The sequence below is a fragment of the Camelus dromedarius genome, chromosome 9 (genome assembly GCF_036321535.1).
Source record: "Camelus dromedarius isolate mCamDro1 chromosome 9, mCamDro1.pat, whole genome shotgun sequence".
Taxonomy (NCBI): domain Eukaryota; kingdom Metazoa; phylum Chordata; class Mammalia; order Artiodactyla; family Camelidae; genus Camelus; species Camelus dromedarius.
The window spans coordinates 297,853-317,219 of record NC_087444.1 but is presented as its reverse complement, the minus strand read 5'-3'; the positions used below and the strand labels follow the sequence as shown (position 1 = coordinate 317,219).

Sequence of the window (19,367 nt, the reverse complement as noted above, 5' to 3'; positions counted from 1 at the left end):
TATCACATTATGCATATAGAATGTGCCTTAGAACAGCTCAGATCACAGTTTGACATTGCCTTCCTTCAAATTTCAGTGGCATCAGCCCTGACAAAGCACCTGATTTCAGGCCTAAGGAATTACTCCTTACCTTTGACTAAGAAATGCTCTCTCACTGAGGCATGAAGCTCCGTGGCTCAAGAAACCTTATTAGGTAGTGACACTGAAGACGCGCTTGTCGCTCACATACACGTGGCTCTCTCTCTGGGAAAGTCTGCTGGACAGTGCTCTGTATACTTAGAAAATGCTAGAACCGTGCCTAGCCGCTCTCTTCTGACACTGCCTCCCGCACTGACACAAGATACTTTTTCTTGAGCCTTTTTGGAGCTCATTTGTTAATTTCCTGAATAAACTCATGTTGTTTACCTCTCTGGGGAAAAAGCAACAAGAAAGCCTGGTTTGCCTTCTCAGTGTCAATGCGAATGCTCATTAAGACTCACTTTCATTGCTGGTAGTGAAAAGAGCACACATTGGGATTAATAAGGCCTGGACTCCGGGTGCAGTTCTGCTGTTGACTAACTTGGCGACTTGGGACAAGCCTCTTTGTATCTTTGGATCCTCAGTCTCCTTATCTGAAATGAAGGGGTTGGAACAGGTGATTTCTTAGGACTTGTTCAGTGCTAAAACTTTTCACATTGATCTTAAACGATACATATTTTTCCTCTCTAGATTTGCCAGTAATGGATATAGTCACCAACAGGTAATCAAAGGTGCAGGAAGGCACCCATCGCTGCTGTTATGGGAAATGCGTCTGGAGCTGGCAGACAACGTCTTCCTGAGCATCTTTCTCTTCCACCATCCACTGCCAGCGAGATAAAGCCTTCCCTCCACTGAGGCCTTTCCAAGTAGCGTTCTGTAGTTCACTACCTTTGATAACCCTGGGAGACAGGGATCTGTGGTCAGAGTCATTAGGGGGAGTACTGTATCCCTCTTGGAGATTCACAATGCATATTGACATGCTTAGGGTTCTGAGAAGTCCTACCTTAAAAATACTTGTTAACTTTGCTGAACCTAGCATTTCTCTAACATCATTTCCCATGGAACTATTTCCTTTGGCACATCTATCAACATTCCAAGGAGAATAAAATCTCTTAGAATAGAATATTTGAATTCTTATTCTAGAGTTGAAGATTTAGAGCCTTCATAAGATTTTCCCCCCTTGGAAAGAGAAGGGAGTTACAGGCCCTATTAATTAATTTAATGAATGCCTGCCAAGGGAAGCCCTCTTGATAGGTGCAATCTGCAGGCATTTTCCTTAAAAACAGCCACGACAGAGTGCCTGTCGTCTTTAATAAGACAGAGTGCCCATTCTCACTGGTAACAGTTAGCCTTGTCTCTACACTGAGGAATACTACTTTGCCTTTACACATTTCTGTTAGCCTCTAGGCATCCTTCTAGAAATAGTTGAAGCTGGTATAAGACAAACTCATCCGTTCTGAGCACTCAGTGGGACAGCACAGGATAGAGACACCGCTCCAGAGGTCTCTGGTATTTCTGCACATCTTGTGAGCAAGACACTGACCACCCTTTCTTTCAGACTAGACTTTCGAAGATATTTGTATAGTGAGCAGCCTTTGGAGATACAGGTTGTATCTCTCTCTGGAGCAAAGGACAAGCATACCTCTGTCCAGTACAATAAAGACAGTATTTCCCTCCAGAGCAAAGGACAGAGAGACACTCTTGTCGTCACAGGCTCCCGTTCTCTGAGCTCACGCTCCCCTCCTGTAACACAATCTGCTGTCGATCTGATGGCGCTTGAGGACCTGACATGAAGAAACGCTGACGCTCTGGCCACTGCTGTTACTGAGAGCAATGGGCTTTTTAACTCTGATCCAGGAGTTTCATGTCGTCTAACAGCATCCACGAAACTGTGGCCGGCTGATTTTTTCTCTTGCAAAGAATAAAGTCTCAGACGTCTCACAGTCCTTGACAGTAACTGGCTTTTTCCTCCCTGTGAGCTGGCATTGGAAGAGTGACTTTGTATCCTCAGCTGTGCTCCCGCCCTGGTCTTGTGAATGTACTCTGCTATGAATTCTTGGCCTCTCTGGGCCTGTTGTACCACGTACAGCCTTCCGTTCCTGTTCCTGGGGAACATCGGTCAAGGGCTAATGGGAGCAATGTGCTCTGACTATGGAATTCAAAGACAGTCACCATACGCGTCTGTCCAGCATGGTAACATCTCATTAAAATGACTAGAAAGTATTTTACGTTCTATCTTGTTATTTTAAAGGAACTTAAGGGTTAATCCTCAGTGAACAGCGAGTACCATCTTACAGTAAAGAATGGAACGTGTGTGCTGGGGGAGGGGCGGGTACTTCTGAGCTGGCTACGCTGACTTCTTCCAAAAGGAGTGTAGACAGAGTAAAAGGCTGGAGTTCACATAAGGTGAGTTGCTTCATGTAGCCAGAGGGAGAATCATTTTAACGTAACATGAAAACAACTGTGATCGCATTTAGGAAACTGAAGACGTCCGGATTTCTTGAATGTCAGCATGATCCTCTAGCTTGTGAAATGCTCCTGACAACAGTCTGTTTGCAGCCGATCTGACGACATTTCGTATTAACTGTCGGTTTCATTGGCTAAACCGAAACTCACAATTACGCTTTCTGTAATGATACCTTTGATCAATTGCTTTGAAAGAAACATTTTCTTATTGAAAGGTTTTCAGGGACTTTAGAATACAATAATAATTGGTCTGGGAGCAACCTGGTCTGGAAATTTTAAGAGGCTGTCTGACAACTTGCTATAGTGATTTGAACGCCACAAATACAGCAGTAAGTTAATGTTCGTTGAGTGCTCTCTGCCAGGCAGAGTTGAAAGGATTTTCCATGTATTATTTCATTTAACCCATGTAACACTGGGAAGTAGGTACTATCATTGTCCCCATTTCACAGACAGGGAGCCTGGGGCACAGGTAACTAATGTGACTTGCCCAAGGCCATGCTGCTAGTAAATGGCAGAGCCGGCGGAATCAAGGTATCTGGCTCCAAACCTGCAGTCTTACCACACTCTCCTACTCCCTGTCTGCCTTATAACGTCTGAATTTTTTAAACTGCTAGAAACTGTGATCTTTTTTTTCTGGAATGCTTAAGGGAAATAAACATCCATTTCCTCGCCTCTTTGGTGTTTTGACTCTGGATTATCTTCCCAGATATAGTGTCTTGTTCTTCATTTCTCTACAGTGAACATATTTCAGGACCATTACGGGTGAATTATGTCCATCATCACTGCATGCTGAGAAAGAAGATACTGTGTAGCCCATTTTGAGTAGGGAGACACTCCAATTAAGCCCCTTTGAAAAGTTCCACACAAAGTTTTGATGTATCTCAAACTCCAAACGTAAGATGTATTTGAAAAATCTTTTAATAATCTAAAGTAAACACAGTAGATGCCGAGTGTCTGTCAGTCTGTATCCAGAGAAGGAAGAGAACAGCAGTATTTTAAAGGTTGCTATGCCTTACTTGGGCAAGATTTAATTTTTCATGATCAGGAGGGACGCTGCTACCATCTTCCAGTCGCCCACAATTGCCACAGTCCCCAGAAGGGCACATTGTGACCCTGCCCAGGCTAACAATCACATCACAATGCTTTTCCTGAGGTCAGACCAGCAGCTTTTCCCATCTGAACTCCCAAGGAGCACGGAGGTGAGTAGGGGAGAGCAGGGGACTTCTGAGTGCTTTAAGGGGAGAGGAATTTTAAATATCTTGGCTGACTACTGCTTAGAACGACAAGGAAACCATGTAATATGCAGCATTTGCAGATTGCTGGCCAGCCTCTGAGACCCCAAAATGATTTCTGAAAATGAGTGGTAGGAAGGTTTCATGTAAAACTCTCTGCATGTTGGATCTGCTCAGTGTTCTGGCTTTTGGAGAGAGAGGACATGGCACGAATCCAGCTGCGAGAGCGTGATGCGTGTCTGAACCCTGACCACCACGTGCACGAGAAAATGAGGGCGTCATCATGGGCTTTGCTGAACAACCTCTGTGGAGATTGGTGAGTATTTTGCTCTTTCTGCCAAGGACTGGAAGAAGTTTCTGCTTCTCAAATCTGGACTGAATCTAGAGGTTTAAAAGAAGCAAGTTGATGGTTGTCAAACCTCATCGGGAGCGTCCCAGGTGTAATCTGAAACTGGTCCCCGTACTCAGAGGGCAGGGAGAGGCTGAAGAAAGAGGCAGACCACTCCAGATTGGTAGGCGGCAGGTTTAATACGGGAATCTATTTCCAAGGCTCGTCTTGGGAAGACGCAGGACAAGTAGATGTCCACACCTGCCTGCCAGAATCCTAAAAGTTTACATAGATGCTTTAAGTGGGTTTGGTCATGTACACAGTCTAGATGGTCTCATCTCCACATTGTCACCTCCAGGTTTTATTCTTTATCTAAAGCTTCTGGGAGGAGGTGACACCAGTGGAATGCACGTTCCAAGGACAGGGGAGTAGGTGGGGAGCCTCCAGTCCCCAGAGTTTAGCTTGCATGTCAATTCACTGGCCATGTCTTCTCGATGACTTCCCCCAGCACAAGGATGGCCCCATCTCCTGATCTCTGCAAGACCTCAGGGAGCTGCACAGGAGTAGTGCAATGCCTTCACTGAAACGATTGGGATTTATCTGGATTTCGACCTGCGCTGCATGCTTCTGTAACTCGTATAACTGAACACCTACGGACCCAGTGGCTTTTTGGCAAAATCACTTTCGTGAGTGTTGCATTTGTTTGCTCTGAAGGGGACACACTGGCAGGTGCCGTCATCGGCTGTGTGACTCTGTACCACCACCTTGATGTTGTACATGTCTTCACACTGCCTTCTGCGTTCTCTCACTTCCCTTTTCTCGTCTCTCCATTCTCCTCCAAATTCCGTCAGTCTTTAAATGTCCTAGTCAAATTCTCTATAACTCTTTTTTAACACTTTCTTCTCTGTAAACTCTTACAGTAATTAGTCATCTTCTTATCTTCCATAGCTGTGGGAATTTGGGTAAACTGCTTACGCTCTCTGAGCTTCAGTGCCTCTGCAGGCGAGTGAGGCTGTGACGGTCCCTGCTGTGGAGTGTGGGTGTGATGAGACCAGCACAGCACCCGACGCACTGCGGACGAGCAATGAATGTTCATTTTCATTAATATTTAACAGCTAATTATCTCCTCTCTTTTTTGACACTTTACATTTTTTTCTGTTTCCCATACAGCTGAGGTTCAAAAATGACTTGTTAACTTAATTATTTTAATATAATGTCGAAGGAGCAGACTTTCCTTCAAGTTTTTTTTTTTGAGTGTATTGAAAACATGAAGAGTTGCCAGTTGCCAATTTTCTTAAAAGTTAACATCTTGTAGCTTGATATATAATACATTTTTTACAGTAAACATAGTAATGCTTATTGCCTGGGTACACTGTATATATTTTTTACTATTTCATTTCTATTTCCAATTTAATGTATCACCCATGATACATTAAAATAATCATTTCTCTTTTCCCCCAAATTTACACCCATGAAATTATTTTTTTGAAAAATTCTGGTCTAAAATATCTATCATATTGCAGAACTTCTGCAGATATGAGTGACTCACTGTTTTAATTACTAATGTGGAAAAAGGAGTACACACTGAGAAGTCTGAAATGTAACTTTTACTGTTTGCTGAAATCTGCATGCTGAAAGAAATAGCTAGTTTTAACACAATGATGTTCTCTTTTACATGTGATTTACACAGGGCCCATCCCAGCATCCCTGCCCCACCCACTTCATGGATTTGCAACCTAGGGGAGGGAAGCCCTTCTTCTTCTTCTTCTTCTTCTTCTTGTACTCAAAAATGAACACATTCAAAAGGCTATCTGAAAGGTAAAAACTGACAATATTCATTTCAATAAGCAGAAACAGGTCTTCCATTTGAAGAAAAGGGAAGGCAACATTTTTTTGTTCAGAAGAACAAAAGGGAATATGGCATTAAAGATCAGGACGGGGATCCTGAAGCTGTTCGAGAGGTAAAACATTAAGATCTTTAATGTTAGTTGAGTTTTTAATGTTTAGGCTACAAAATTCTGTCAATCACCAAGAAGTCACTCTGTCAACATTACCTGGAAATCTTTAGAAAGCAGTTTGAAGCCTCAAGCAGTTTTCTTGACCCATTGTGTGGTGTTTCATAACAGAGACAGAACTTTAAATAAGTTGAAGTCTTCCTTCCAAATTTCAGCTCCTCCCTTGGCGTTTCCACTTCAGCCCAGTGCAGCGCTCGTCACTCTGTGGCTGCACAGTGACTCTGCCTCTTTCCCAGTCTCAGCCAGACCCCACCCGCCTTGCAATTACCTATCTTATTGTCCAAAAGTACTGCTCTCAGCTCTTATTTTAGGAATGGCTGGCCTGCAGTAGCTGCTCAATACATGATAATTACAACTTGCTTTGAGTAACTCCTCAGTGCCCAAAGGAAAAAACTCAAGCTCAGAGCACTGGCAGTTTGTAAATAATAAGAGGCTGTGGTACAATAAAGAATATACTTGGTGTTGTCCCTGCTCCTGAAATTTGGAATTTCCTGAGTGATGGAGTGCCCTTGTTAAGTTGATGAGGCGACCACCTGGGCCTCTAGACAGTTTCAGGATGAGGGCTGGACATCAGAGAGACTGACCATGTGTTTAGTGTGTTGAAAGTTTGGGCCAGCCTGACCTCTGGGATTGGGGGTTCCTAGAGATTGAGTTCAATCATGAGGCCAACGATTCGCTCAATCGTGTCTATGTTGTGACACACCCTGACTATGACACCCCCCAACTCCGGAGGGAGAGGGCCCTGAAGTTCTATGTTCTCTCCTAGACTTCCTCCTCGGCACCTCATGTAGCTGCTCTTGAGTTTCTTCTTCTTCTCCTTCTCCTTCTCCTTCTCCTTCTCCTTCTCCTTCTCCTTCTTCTTCTTCTTCTTCTTCTTCTTCTTCTTCTTCTTTTTTTCTTGGTGGGGGGAGGTAATTAGGTTTACTTATTTATTTTTGGAGGAGGTGCTGGGGATTGAACCCAGGACCTCATGCACGCTAAGCAGGCACTCTACCACTTGAGCTATGACCTTCCCCCCAAGTTGCATCCTTTTTAATAAAACCATGATCATTAGTTGAGCACTTTCTTGAGCTCTTTGAGTCATTCTAGTGAATTTTCAAACCTGAGGGAGTCATGGAACCCCCAAAGTTGTAGCCAGTTGGCAGAAGCGTGGTTGGCCTGGGGATCTCCCAAGACTCGTGGCAGCATTTGAGGTGAGGGCAGTCCTGTGTGGGACTTTGCCCTCAACCTGTGCAGCCTTGCTGCCCTGGGTAGTCAGTGTCAGAGCTGGCTTGGGTAGAAACAGAGCTGACGGTATTAAGATGCTGTTACTGGAATCTACAGAAATGGATCAAGCCACCAGAGCATGACTTTGTATATCAGCTGTAATGGAAAGATTGATTTATTAAAAGCCTCTCCAGGGCCACAGAATAGCAACCCTGTCTCCTCTAACCTGGCTTACATGGAACCTGCTAGGATGGCCTCATAGTGAGAAATCATGCCTGTGAGTCATTTACAGACGAGAGGAGTCAGAGTATTGTGACTAGCTTAGCGCAGGGCAATTTGAATGTATGGTGATCTATGGTCTTAATTCCAAGAGGTCCTACCAATGGTTTATTTTGGCAGAAGACAAAAAAAAGTGTCCTTTTCCACCTAGTGTCTCTGAGAAACATTCCACCTGGGCAAGGCAACCAGTTCTGGCTGACGAGTCACAAGCAAGTGCGTAGGTTATGTGCAAGGATTTGGAGTCCTCTATGCTGTCTGCATCCCCAGTAACGATTCTGGGAAGAGCTGAGCTGAGACTGCTGGTAGTAGTGGCTATGGGAGGAGGGAGGGCATTGCCTCTTTGCTGCTCACCAAGCTATCCGTTTCCAATTTTGGTAGTAAAACATAGCAAGAGAGGGAGAGGAGAGAAGCCGCGGGCACTGAGCACCTGCTGCCTACAGGCTTGGTGTGAGTGCTTGCTTCATCCTGGTAACCCCCCTGAGGAGGCGGCCTTGTCTCCACATTACAGACTCTCCCGCTGTGGCTCTCAGCTCCCTGAGGTCTCCCGGCTAGTAAGTTAGAGGACAAGCGTTAGCCTTCGGGGCCATCTGCATCCAAATTTAAACTCTACACTCAACTTTAGTGCTGAGGTTCCAGCTTCGGGCCTCTCCCTGGCACGCCTGAGTTACACTCTGGGTTGGGAACACAGAAGGGTCATCTTTTCACCCTCGCCTGGCTCGGTGGCAGGGAGAGTGCTGGCTGTGGGTTAACCAGCCCCAGCCCAGGCCCCAGGGCCAGATTCCCCCGACAGGTAACAGACTGCCACCGGCAAGGCAAGGCTGAGAGTTTTTTGTAGCCTTTTCTCTCAGCATTCTTTTAGGCAAATTGGTGCCAATTCTGGGGCAGGCGGGGACAAGTCACCATCACAGCCTCCTAGAGACACTCGGTGCAGCTGCCCGGGGCTCCCCCTCTTCCCTGCATCACCTCTGCCCTCCTGCAAATAGCCAGCTATGGCTCTGCCAGCCAGAAGCCTTGAGGGTGCCTCCCTCTGTCCCTCAGAAGACCCACTCGTGGGCTCAACACAGGCTGAAACCACCCTGGGAGGCTGAGGCTGGGGCTCCGCAGTGTTACGTGTCTATTTGTCGTTGGTGAAGGGCCTTCCCTGCTGTGGTTGGCCAGGCGTCTAGCACTGGAGGTCCTGGAGTATAGTGTCCAGTCCCCTGGTGGCAAAGGCTCAAAGGTGCTGGACAAGACACGCTGATCTTGGCAGTGTCACCTGGCCACCAGCAGGGTGGGCAGCCCAGGACAGTGTGTCATCTGTCCAGAATTGTGCACGGCCTGAGGCCTGGAGCCTGGGCCGCAGGCTGAGTGCAGCCGGTCCTGGACGACACCTCAGAATGAACACAGCCTCCCTCTTGTTTCCTAAGGTTTCACAGCAGTTGATTTCCCATGGAAACAAGCAGAAATCTGTTTTAATCATCGGGCATTTTTAGTTTCCTAATTTGTGTGGGAACCTGGAGATACAGACATATGGTACGTTCATCATCCCAGAAAGCTACAGCGGAAAGAAATACAGTTAAAGCCAGTCTTAAACCTGGCAAGCTTCAGCCTCCGCCTTCAAATTACTTTCCTTAATCTCAGAGACTGTCAACAGTGCTGCCAAGAGACTCGGTTCTGTTTCAGCTCAGTCCTTCCAGCAGGATTTGCATTTGAACCTCGGTGCATGCCTCCCCCACAGCCCAGCCCAGCAGGCCGCTCTGGCAGTAGGATGGGGGCCCCCTTTTCGCTGCTGAACCAGGTGGGTGCTGGCCGAATTCTAACCCTGACCCTTGCACTGACTAGTCTTGTGACCTTAGGCTAAGTGAGCTTCTCTGTGCCTCTGTCCTCCTCTGAAAAATTTCATTCAGTCATTTAACAAGCATTTATTGAACATCTATTTTGTGGTGGGCCCTGTTCTAAGAGCTGGGAAGAGAGCAGTGAGTATTACGGGGTCCCTACCTTTGTGGAGCTTAGATGCTGTTTAGGGGAGGTAAACGAGAAAACAAATGAGTAGAAGGAATATGAGTTAGCTGGGACAAGTGTTATGGAGAAAAGTCAAGCGGGGGAAGGGGGTATCTGGGAAGGGAAATCACAGACTTAAAAAACACTGGTCCAGGAAGCGCTCACCAGAGAGGGAGCAGCCGAGAGAGGTGAGAATGGGCCACGTGGATACTGGACATGGGAGGGAGAGAACTGGGGAGGAGGCCCTGAAACTGGAGGTGACCTGCTGTCTTTGAGGAACAGCAGGCAGTTCAGCGTGGCCACCCAGCCTACGGCGTTGTGTTACAGCAGCGCGGATGGACTGGGACACCGGCTAGCGTTGGAAAGAGGGTGTTTATGACTAAGGGGGTCAGGAGATCACGGGAGGAGAACGTCTGTGCACATATCGGTTTGCAGCAGCTTTCTGGGCCCCGAAAGGAGACGGCTGTGAAGCTGGAATTAAACTGTGCAGTGGGAATTACAATGTCTAGCTGGCAAGGGTGCCCAGGGCCTGGCTCACAGTGGGACTCGATGAATTTTAGCTTGCTTTCTTTGTCTTAAGGACAAGAACTCTGTATTATTACTCTTTGTAGTCTGTGCACAGTAATCTTACTTACATCTAGATTTGGATTTAGTCACTTTCTATACTGATATTTCTAAGGTACTGGAGGCTTAAGGGTCAGGTCGAGGTAAAGTTAAGACTTCAACCTAGAACAGTGCTGCCAAGTCGAAACAGAATGCCAGCCACATGGGTATTTTAAGCTTTCTAGGATCCACATTTTAAAAAATGAAAAGAAAGCTATGTGCAAACTTGTGCTTGCCAAGGGGGCGGGGGGTGGGAAGGGACAGACTGGGAGCTCGAAATTTGTAGATACTGACAGGCATATGCAGAACAGATAAACAAGACTATACTGTACAGCACAGGGAAATATGTACAAGATCTTGTGGTAGCTCACAGCGAAAAAAAATGTGGCAGTGAATATATGTACGTTCATGTGTAACTGAAAAATTGTGCTCTACACTGGAAAATGACACAACATTGTAAACTGACTATAACTCAACTAAAAAATGTTAAAAAAGAAAAGAAATCTATGAGATTGATTTTAATTATATTACTTAACCCCAAATACTCAAACTTATCCTTTCAACATGTAATCAATATAAAAATATTGGTGTGTCTTATTGTTTTTAACTAATTCTTTGAAATCCAGCATGCAGAACACCTCAGTTGGAACTAGTCCCACTTCAAGAGCCTGGCGGCCACAGGCGGCCCCAGGCTGCCGGCGGCTGTCATACCGGGCGGCGCGGTCCTGCTGACGGAGGGGTCTCCGTCTCTCGCATCATAATTCTGCAAGCCTGACATCCGGCTGAAGAAACGTGGTGTGTTTTGTCAGTCAGGCTCAGACCTGATGTGTTCCTTTGCTTTCTACGGTAAGCAGTTAGGTGGTGGCTATTCCTGAACACGCTGAAAATAGGATCTCAAGCCGTCTTTATGCCTTACCCACTTGGAACGGCAAATTGCCCCACAAAGCGCCAGCTCCCCCTGTTCTCACTCCCCGCAGGTAGAGACTCAGCCCAGAGCACGAGGGGAACGTCCAGTAACAAGACCTCTGCTTGTGAGGGCGGCCACCCTAAAGGCCGCACTTAAACTCGTTGGCTTTCTCTGGTTTTATGGTGGAAATTGCTGTGATGAAAAAGCATAAAAATGCTGGAGTGGAGCACAAATAACACAAATTCATGGCAGTAGATCTTCTAGGAAGCGGCATCGACAGGAAATAAAAATAAAGGGAAAACTATCCTGGAAAATGTAGAGCTCTCAGTCACAGAATAGGTGGGACCTTAACTTACCTCAGCTCATAAAAATGACTTCGTGTACTTTTGCTGACTTGATCACGTCTCTGACTTACAAAATTCCTCCCTAACTCCAGAATGTTAGTACTGGAACTTAAAGGGGAGAAATACCACAAGCAATATGGTTCTAAGCACTTTCTACGTATTAATTCACTTAATCCTTATAACAGTCCTATGCCCCTTGTCATAAACCTACAACAGATTTGACCTGTGTGAACAAACAAATAAACAAACATACAAATACCAGAGAGTAAAATGGTGGTTACCAGGGGATGGGGGTGGGGTGCAGAATAAGACTGATGGCACTGAAGCGTGCAAACCTGTAACGAGTAGGAGGTTAGCCACAGATCTGATGCTCAGTGCAATGAATACAGACAGTAATATTGAGCTGTAAGTATGTAGTAGATAAATGCCGTTACGATGGCAATCATTACAATATATAAATATATAAAATTAATCTGATGTGCATCTTAAATTTATAGAATGTTATGTGTCAAGTTTATCCAATAAATAATAAGAAGAAAAAGAAAAGTTAAAACTAACAGATTTGAATCTCAGCCCTTTCACTTGCTGGTTAGGAAACTCTCCGAGACACAACTTTCTGCTATTTAAAATATGAATAATGACTCAATTCAGAGGGCTGTTGTGAGAATTAACTCGAGGTGACGTGTTAAATGTGCATACGACAGTGCCTGATACAGTAAGCTTTCCATCAACATTTCTACTATTACTGGGGACAAATGGCTACTTTACAAACCTTGAGGAGAGCGGTTACAAGTGCTCTACAGCGGAGAGGCCACAGCGTTAGAAGCTCTTCTTCTAGCTGTTAGCAGGCTGTTATTAGACAGTGGTTTTCAAGAACCGCCATCCCCCTTGTCCATGTATTAGAAAGTTGTGGAGTCCCTGCTAACCTTCAAGGCATTGGACAACTCTTTCTAGAGCATTCCCACATGACTATCATTTTTAAAGTAATTTTAAGATCGGCAATACATGCACATAATGCAAAATTAAAAGAAAGTACAAAAAGATGTGCATAGAAAAGGGTATACAGTGTTACTGTCTTTTTGTGTATCCACCAGAGATGTTCTGTGATCCCTGAGCTTACACACACACACGCTTTCAAATGTATTCTATAGAATCTATTGTTTTTGTTGAGATACAGTGCTGGCTGGGGTCTCCGCAGGGGCACTTCCTCACAGGCTCACAAGTCGCTGTTGACTCTGCTAGTGATCGTCTCACCAAAGGCCCAGAGGGCTGTCAGCAACCAGGCGCGAGGAGCGAGCAGCGTGCGCGCCTGTGTCAGGAGCTGCGGGAGAGAGTGCCTTTGTTTCCTGTGTGTCTTAGTGCTGCTGTTTCACAACAGTGAGGTTTCTGTGCCACTTATTTAAAGAAAGGTCAGGTAAATGGTTGCGCGGCTTGTATTTGCTCTTATCTCTCAATCTGCTCGTTGGCAACACTGTGCTCTATCATCCAGAGAGCGTGGGTCTGGCTAATCCACAGCAGAGAATCCGGTTGCTGGCCCTCTTCTCATCCTGGACTTTATAACCTGAGAACACAGTTTTAATGATATCTCCACAGCAAAACAATCAATCTGAATATTTAACACATTTTATTAAAAATACGATTTTTCCAGAAATATACAGGTATAAACTAATTAATTAAAATGTTATGTTGTTTATTATTAAAGAAAAGAAGCAAGCGGTGAATGAGAAGAGTGCTCAGGGACGGAGGGCAAAGCTGGGGAGTGACCCGGTGCTGGATGTGGCTCTGAGAATTTTAAATGTGCTGTCTTATTAAAATTTCCCAACCAGTTATTCCCTCCCATTTTGCAGCTGAGAAATGGATGTGTGGGAAAGTTAAGTGACATGCCCAGGGTAACACGGCTAGAAAGTCGAGGAGGCAGGATTTCGAGGTCCCAAGCCCAACGACCTCCACCCTCGGGGTGGGGACGAAAGGATCAGGCACCCAGGACGGTGGGGAGGGGCTGAATTGCCAGTTGTTCTAAATGCTCTGGGGGGAGGGGGAGGTGAGATCTGAAAACCCTGACGATTGCAACATCAGATACAACACCCACAGAGCGGGGACCGCAGTCGACGACCCTTCTCTGCCTCAGCAGCTCTGCAGACCTGGGACTTCACACGTGCACAGAGGTCGGCCCTGAGACCAGCACACAGCGTTGTGCTGGGGAAGACGGCGTTCTACGCTCGGTGCTGCCTCACTTAAGGGGCTAAGTGGAGATCAGTCATAAGGACCTGAGCACATAACCAAGATTTTTATAAAAAAAATCAGACATGCTCTTCAGGTCCGGAGCGACTGTTGTCTCCGTCAGTTCGGGCTGCTCTAGCAGAATACACAGACGGGGGTCTCACACAACAGACACTTGCTTCTCACAGTCCCAGAGGCTCCAAGTCCAAGGTCGACAAGTCGCCCCTCCAGTTCTTGGTGACGACCGTCCTCCTTGCCTGCAGACAGCTGATGTTTTGCAAGACAGGGAGAGGGAGAGAGCCCCAGACCCGTCCTCTTCTTATACGGACACTAACCCCTTCGAGGAGGCTCGGCCCTCACGACCCCACCTAACCCTAATTACTCCCCAAAGCCCCGCCTCCTAACGCCATCACACTGGGAGTCAGGGTTTCAACACATGCATTTTGGGGGGACACAGACATTCAGTCCTTAACACCAACAATGACAAAACGACACAGGCATGCAGAGTTTGGCAGCTGGCAGAGAAACTTTATGCAGATCGCCTCACTTGCCCCTCGTGGAAGCTGCCTGTACGTTAGCTGTCTTCAGTTTCCCTGTTTGACAGATGAGGAAGCTGAGCTGAGAAGGTCTCGGTGACCTCCCCGAGGTCACACAGCCAGTAAGCGGCAGTGGTAGGGTGCAAACTCAGGTCTTCCCATCCCAGTCCCCTGCTCTTTTCAGCCGCGTCAGGAGTCAGACCGCTCAGCCCCAAGTATCAGTAGCAGCAAAGCAGGAGCAGCAGCTGGCGTTCACCCAGCGCCCCAGCGTGTGCCGTTCTCTCTGAAGACATCATCTCCCGACTGTGTACACTTACTCCAGTTCACATCCCTGAGGAAACCTAAAATGACCAGGATTAAGTCACTTTCCAAGAACACACAGTTAGTATATGACACAACAAGTATTCGAACCAGGTCTGGCTGAATCTAAAGATCACGTTCAAATGCTCTGCTCCAGTGGCCTTTGACATGCTCTTTGAAGAACAGTATGTGAGATGAGCATGTTCCGTTAGCTGTATTTATGGAAACGTCAGAAATGAACGTCTTGCCCTTTAAAAGCGTTGGAGTCCTACAATGTACTCTATTGTGGAAGTCCCGTGTTTTGGGCGCTGCAGATGGAGGACAGATGTTCCTTTATGCTCTGAAAGGTCCACTCTGTGCAGCTGACCATAATGAGATTGCATCTTGTTCCGAACGGTTCAAAGAAATGGCATCAGACAGCTGATTCCAAACGGAGGCTGAACCGAAGGAGCGATGGCATAGATTTGATGAGGACAACAGCAGGATGTTACTCGGTGGTTTGGGGGGAGCTTTTCACTTCAGGGCTCATTCTGAACCACACATTTTCAGATGTGCTGTACCCTGACTTTCAGCCCGAAGGCCGAGAACGGCACGTCCGTCTGACAGCGACGTCTGTGAGGGGGTGTGGAGGGCTAAGTCTGAGCAGTGCGAAGTTGAACTTTCAGAACGACGCAGAATTACAAGCAGGGTAACAGCCCCAAGGCGTGGAAAGCAAGGGAGAACTTTGCTGTGACTTAAGTGTGACTGTTCAGACACACAGATAAATCCTGTGAGGTCAGCAGTTACAGCTCAGCGCCTGAGCGTCTCGGGGAAGAAGAGTTAGACTTTAAGACAGTATTTCACAGCCTGTGTTGTGTTTTGGAGTCATGACTGCAACCGGTAAAGAAGTTGCTCAGGGCCGACGCACGAGTGCCCGTGGTTCTGGCTGAGCTGGTTTCCGGTCAGGAAGCCCATCTGTGCTCCAGAGAGAGTCACAGCGTCTCAGAGCCCAAAACTGGCCTTACAGCCACCTGGCTCAACGTTCCTCATTTTGGTGAAGAGGAGGCTGAAGTGGGCCCAGGAAGGGTTAGCGACATTCTGCCGTCGGCGTGAGCGCTCCCTGAAGGACTGAAGGGCCCCAGCTCTAGGTGGCGCTTGCAGACTCCGTTCAGTTTTTGCGCCGTGTCGAAGAACACAAACCCTGGAATCAGATCTGGGCTCTCAACCAGGTTTCTTGGCTTATTAGCTGGTGTGTTATTGTAAAACATTCAGCTTTCTCAAGCCCCAGTTCCCTCACCTGGAGAACGAGCAGATTTCCGTACTTCAGCCTCACCACACCCTCAGAGAGCCCCAAGCTCCACTTCCTCACGCTGCTTCCCTGCCCACAAGCCTCCAGAGACTTCTCATTGCTGTCACAGTCCGTCCACAAAAGTGCCCGCTAGCAGTGTCTGGTGCGGACGCTTGTCCTTAGACTCCCTGGCCGACCCACTGGCCCCGGGACAAGGCTTGCCAAAGCCTGGCTTTCTGCCTTCCATTCACTCTGCACCTACAAGGTGAGGCACCCTACTAGCTGAAGGGGATACTGAGACGAATAAGATTTGGTTTCCGTTGTCAGTTTAGTGTGGAGGAAATCTAAAAATAACCTCAGTGCACTGTTATAAAGGTTAGGAATACAAGCACTAAACTCCAGCTTGGGAGAAGGAAGGTGGTCAGAGACAAAATGGTATTTTGTCGTAGTCTTGAAGAATAAATGGCAGTTTGATAGACAGACAGACAGATAATCTTCCAAATTTATATGGAAAGAAGGGACTTCTGATTGAGAGAAGAGCATGGGCAGAGGCATGGAGATTTAGAAAGGCCTGGAACAGGGAACTGGCACGCGTTCCATGCCATGCGCCTGCAGGAAAGCACGTGGGACGTCCAGCACTGCCCAGAAGATTTGGATTCTGGCCAAAAGAAAACCACTGGGGTCAGGTCACAGTGCTGCTTTGTTAAACCCCACAAGGCACCAAGGGGCCAGAACACTCACATCTGCAGTGAGTCACACGTAAGTAACTGTGTCTCCTTCTCAAGGTACTAAGGCGGGGGGCCTCTTGTACTGCGTGGCAGGGTGAAAAAGTCAGCATGGTTACATTTCTGCTGCTGTCACCATTCCAGTCATGCAGCGTTGGATTTAATTTTCTCAGCCTTCTCTCTACAGCTAGGAGAGACAAGACTTCTTCCTTTAAATGACACTGCTTGGCTGTGGGAGACAGACAAGAGTGTGCCTGTGGTGCCTGGTCTCAGAGAAGACCTTCCCGCCCTGTTGTCAGCAGTGCCCTGAGCGGTGGCAGAGAAGCACTTGTTAACAGTGGGGGCCCGTCATGTCATCCTTTGCACGGTGACTTGGCTGCCCGATGGCTTCCAAGGAGATGCAGGTCTGCCCAGGGCGTGGCTGGTTTTCTCCACTGTCTCTTGGCTGTCCCTCCTCTTCATGTTAAGAGGAGGATGAGAGGGAGGGAAGAAAGGGCCCGTGTGCTCCTGAGGGATGTGTCACAGTCTCCTTTCCTTGGTCCAGTGTAGTTTTATCGTTCAAAGGGGAACATCCCCTTCGTGTGTCAACCAGTCGGATGGTCAGATATTCGTGGAGAACTCAAAGCCAGATGCGGAGGCTTCTGGTAGCCGTGGAGCCTCTCCACACCAGGATTACAGTCTGGTCAGGAACACGAACACCAAACAAGTCGGAGTTACCAAGGTGATGGCTATCCAAAAGCAGAGTGCCAGCTCCCGTGAGAACGCACACCAGGGGGGCCAAGCGTGGGCCTGGCTGGGGAGGTGCTACCCTGAGGAAGTGACCGTGTAACCAGAGAAATGGATGAACAGGAGTTAGACAAACGGATCAAGGAAGAGCCTTCCAGGCAGAGAGAAACACATGGGTGAAGACCGAGGTTGGAAAGATATTTTAAAAGATTTTTCTACCATCTTTGGAGGAAAACTCACTAGAGCTAACATGAGGTGAGCACCCACGAGGGTCAGACAAGATGCTAAGCATTTTACATTACCTCCTGGAATCCTCCTGAGACTGAGCGAGCTTTGTGTCCCTGAGGGTGGGACCCTGTTGGTCTTGTCCTGACCCATCCTCCATACCTAAGGCAGCACCTGGCTAGGAGCAGGCACTAAATATTTGCAGAATAGAATTTACGTTTTGCAGATAAGGAAACTGAGGCTCAGAGAGATAAGGTCACCCAGTCTTACTGGTAGAGAGAAGGCTCTACCCAGGGTGCAGCCAAGAGCCTTTCCAGCAGCCGGCTGACAGTCCAGCTGTAAGACAGCGGTCTTGCTCTCTCCTCTTCTGGGCACAGCAGAGGCCCCGACCCGGCCTGGATCAGTCCTGAGCCGGGCACCAGAGCACAGAGTAGGTGCACAGAGTAGGCGCACGGCACGCAGCTCCAGGACAGCCCACCAGGGGTCAGTCTGCCCTTGGCGCTGGCGACACCTCTCAGGGTCCCCAAGCCTGGAGTGTCTCTCCAACTAGCAGCCGAAGGAACTGAAGGAACACTGAGGCCCAGAGGCCCATGGAACAGGAACCAGAAGACTGAAAACTTGGAGGCATGTGTTGGCCCCAGGTGAGACTGTGGGCTGCACAGCAGTGGTGATGGACCAGCCTCAGAGTTCATGCTTCGGTGTTCAAGCCCCAGAGGGCTGAGCGCCTCCCAGGTAACTTTCCACCGGTGCCACCCGAGGCCCTTTCTCCTTCCTGGGACGCGTAACCTGAGAGGACAAGGCCCCCTGGAAGTGTTCCCACCTGCCCTGCCCTAGATGGCGCCTCCTCCCCGCACACCTGCCTCTCCTGACGGGAGGCTCTGCAGAGCTACCCTCTGAAACAGTCCCATCCTCCTCCTCTTGCCATGATGCTTCAGGTTCTTCGGTGAATAAAAGGCTTGTTCATATGCCATAGAAGTGAGTCATTTCAAAACCTAAAAAAGTAAGTGCATGACATGCCCAAACACTTGATACTCAGTGTTAACCCTGATCGACACTTCCCGCTCGCTGAGCATTTTATGTAGATCAGAATACTGGAGTTGGAAGGCACCCCAGGGACCACTGAGGCTCACCCGCATTAGGCTCCCTCCGTCCAGGACCCGGAGCACACAGCACGCGCAGGGGACAGTGGAAATGGCAGCGTGCTGACGCCTAGAAGTCACTGGTCTCCCACGTTCTCTCCCACTGTGAGCTGGCCAAGCTCCGAGCCACAGCTCATCCTGAGAAACACGCGGATTTCCTGCAGCCCCTCTGGTCAGGGACTCGGCCGGAGCCTCTGCTGGCTATGTGAGGCAGCCCCGGGCTGTGGGCTCGTTTCCAGTCTGCAAAAAAAAAAAAAAAAAAAAAAAAAATCTCTGTAGGTGCTTGTCTCTAAGCTGGAGGAATTAGACTCACCTCCCAGAAAGAAAGAGGGAGGCGGGCCAGCTGCTTTCATCTTTTAGAAGAGCACAAAAAACAGCTAAGGTGAAGGTGCGAAGTCACTTGGTAAGTCTCCTTCTCCTGAGCCCAGTGCAAGGAGGAGGGACTGTGAAAGCGGCAGCCCCACTGTGTGGAGGGCCTTGGACGTGCTGATCTGGGTGCTCAGTGGGCCCGACACGCCCCCCGTCTTGAAGGGCAGGCACATTCTGAAGAAGCCAAGGGGAAATGCAAAGTGAACCAGTGCTTCGGGGAGTCAGTGCTCAGAGCCCCGTCAAGGCTTTCTCCAGGCGTAGACGTGTGTTCAGCCACAAGGCAGGGGCAGGGAGGGACACACCATCGTTTTGGGGTAAGGAACACGGCTTCTCATCTGGAGCACGGCACGAAGTCAGTAGGGACAGCATAGCCCGTCCCTCCTCCTCCTCCCCCTCCCGAAGTCCACATCAGCAGAGCACATTCAGAGCAAGTCCAGCCTGAGCTGTGCCCGGTAGCCCCTCTGCAGCTCTGAACGCTGGCC

General features: G+C 48.1%; 1 protein-coding gene across 2 annotated transcripts in view; it reads right to left on the bottom strand.

Annotated features, from left to right (window-relative positions):
• Positions 1–12,983: 12,983 nt before the first annotated feature.
• The window catches only part of LRRC8B (leucine rich repeat containing 8 VRAC subunit B), a 73,499-nt gene continuing 67,115 nt past the window's right edge, over positions 12,984–19,367 (bottom strand). For both annotated transcript variants that reach the window (XR_010382138.1, XR_010382139.1), the window contains exons 5-6: positions 18,508–18,756; positions 12,984–14,475 (exon numbers count right to left, since the gene is read on the bottom strand). The gene's annotated coding sequence lies outside the window, so the exon portion shown is untranslated. The remainder of the gene's footprint in view (positions 14,476–18,507; positions 18,757–19,367) is intronic.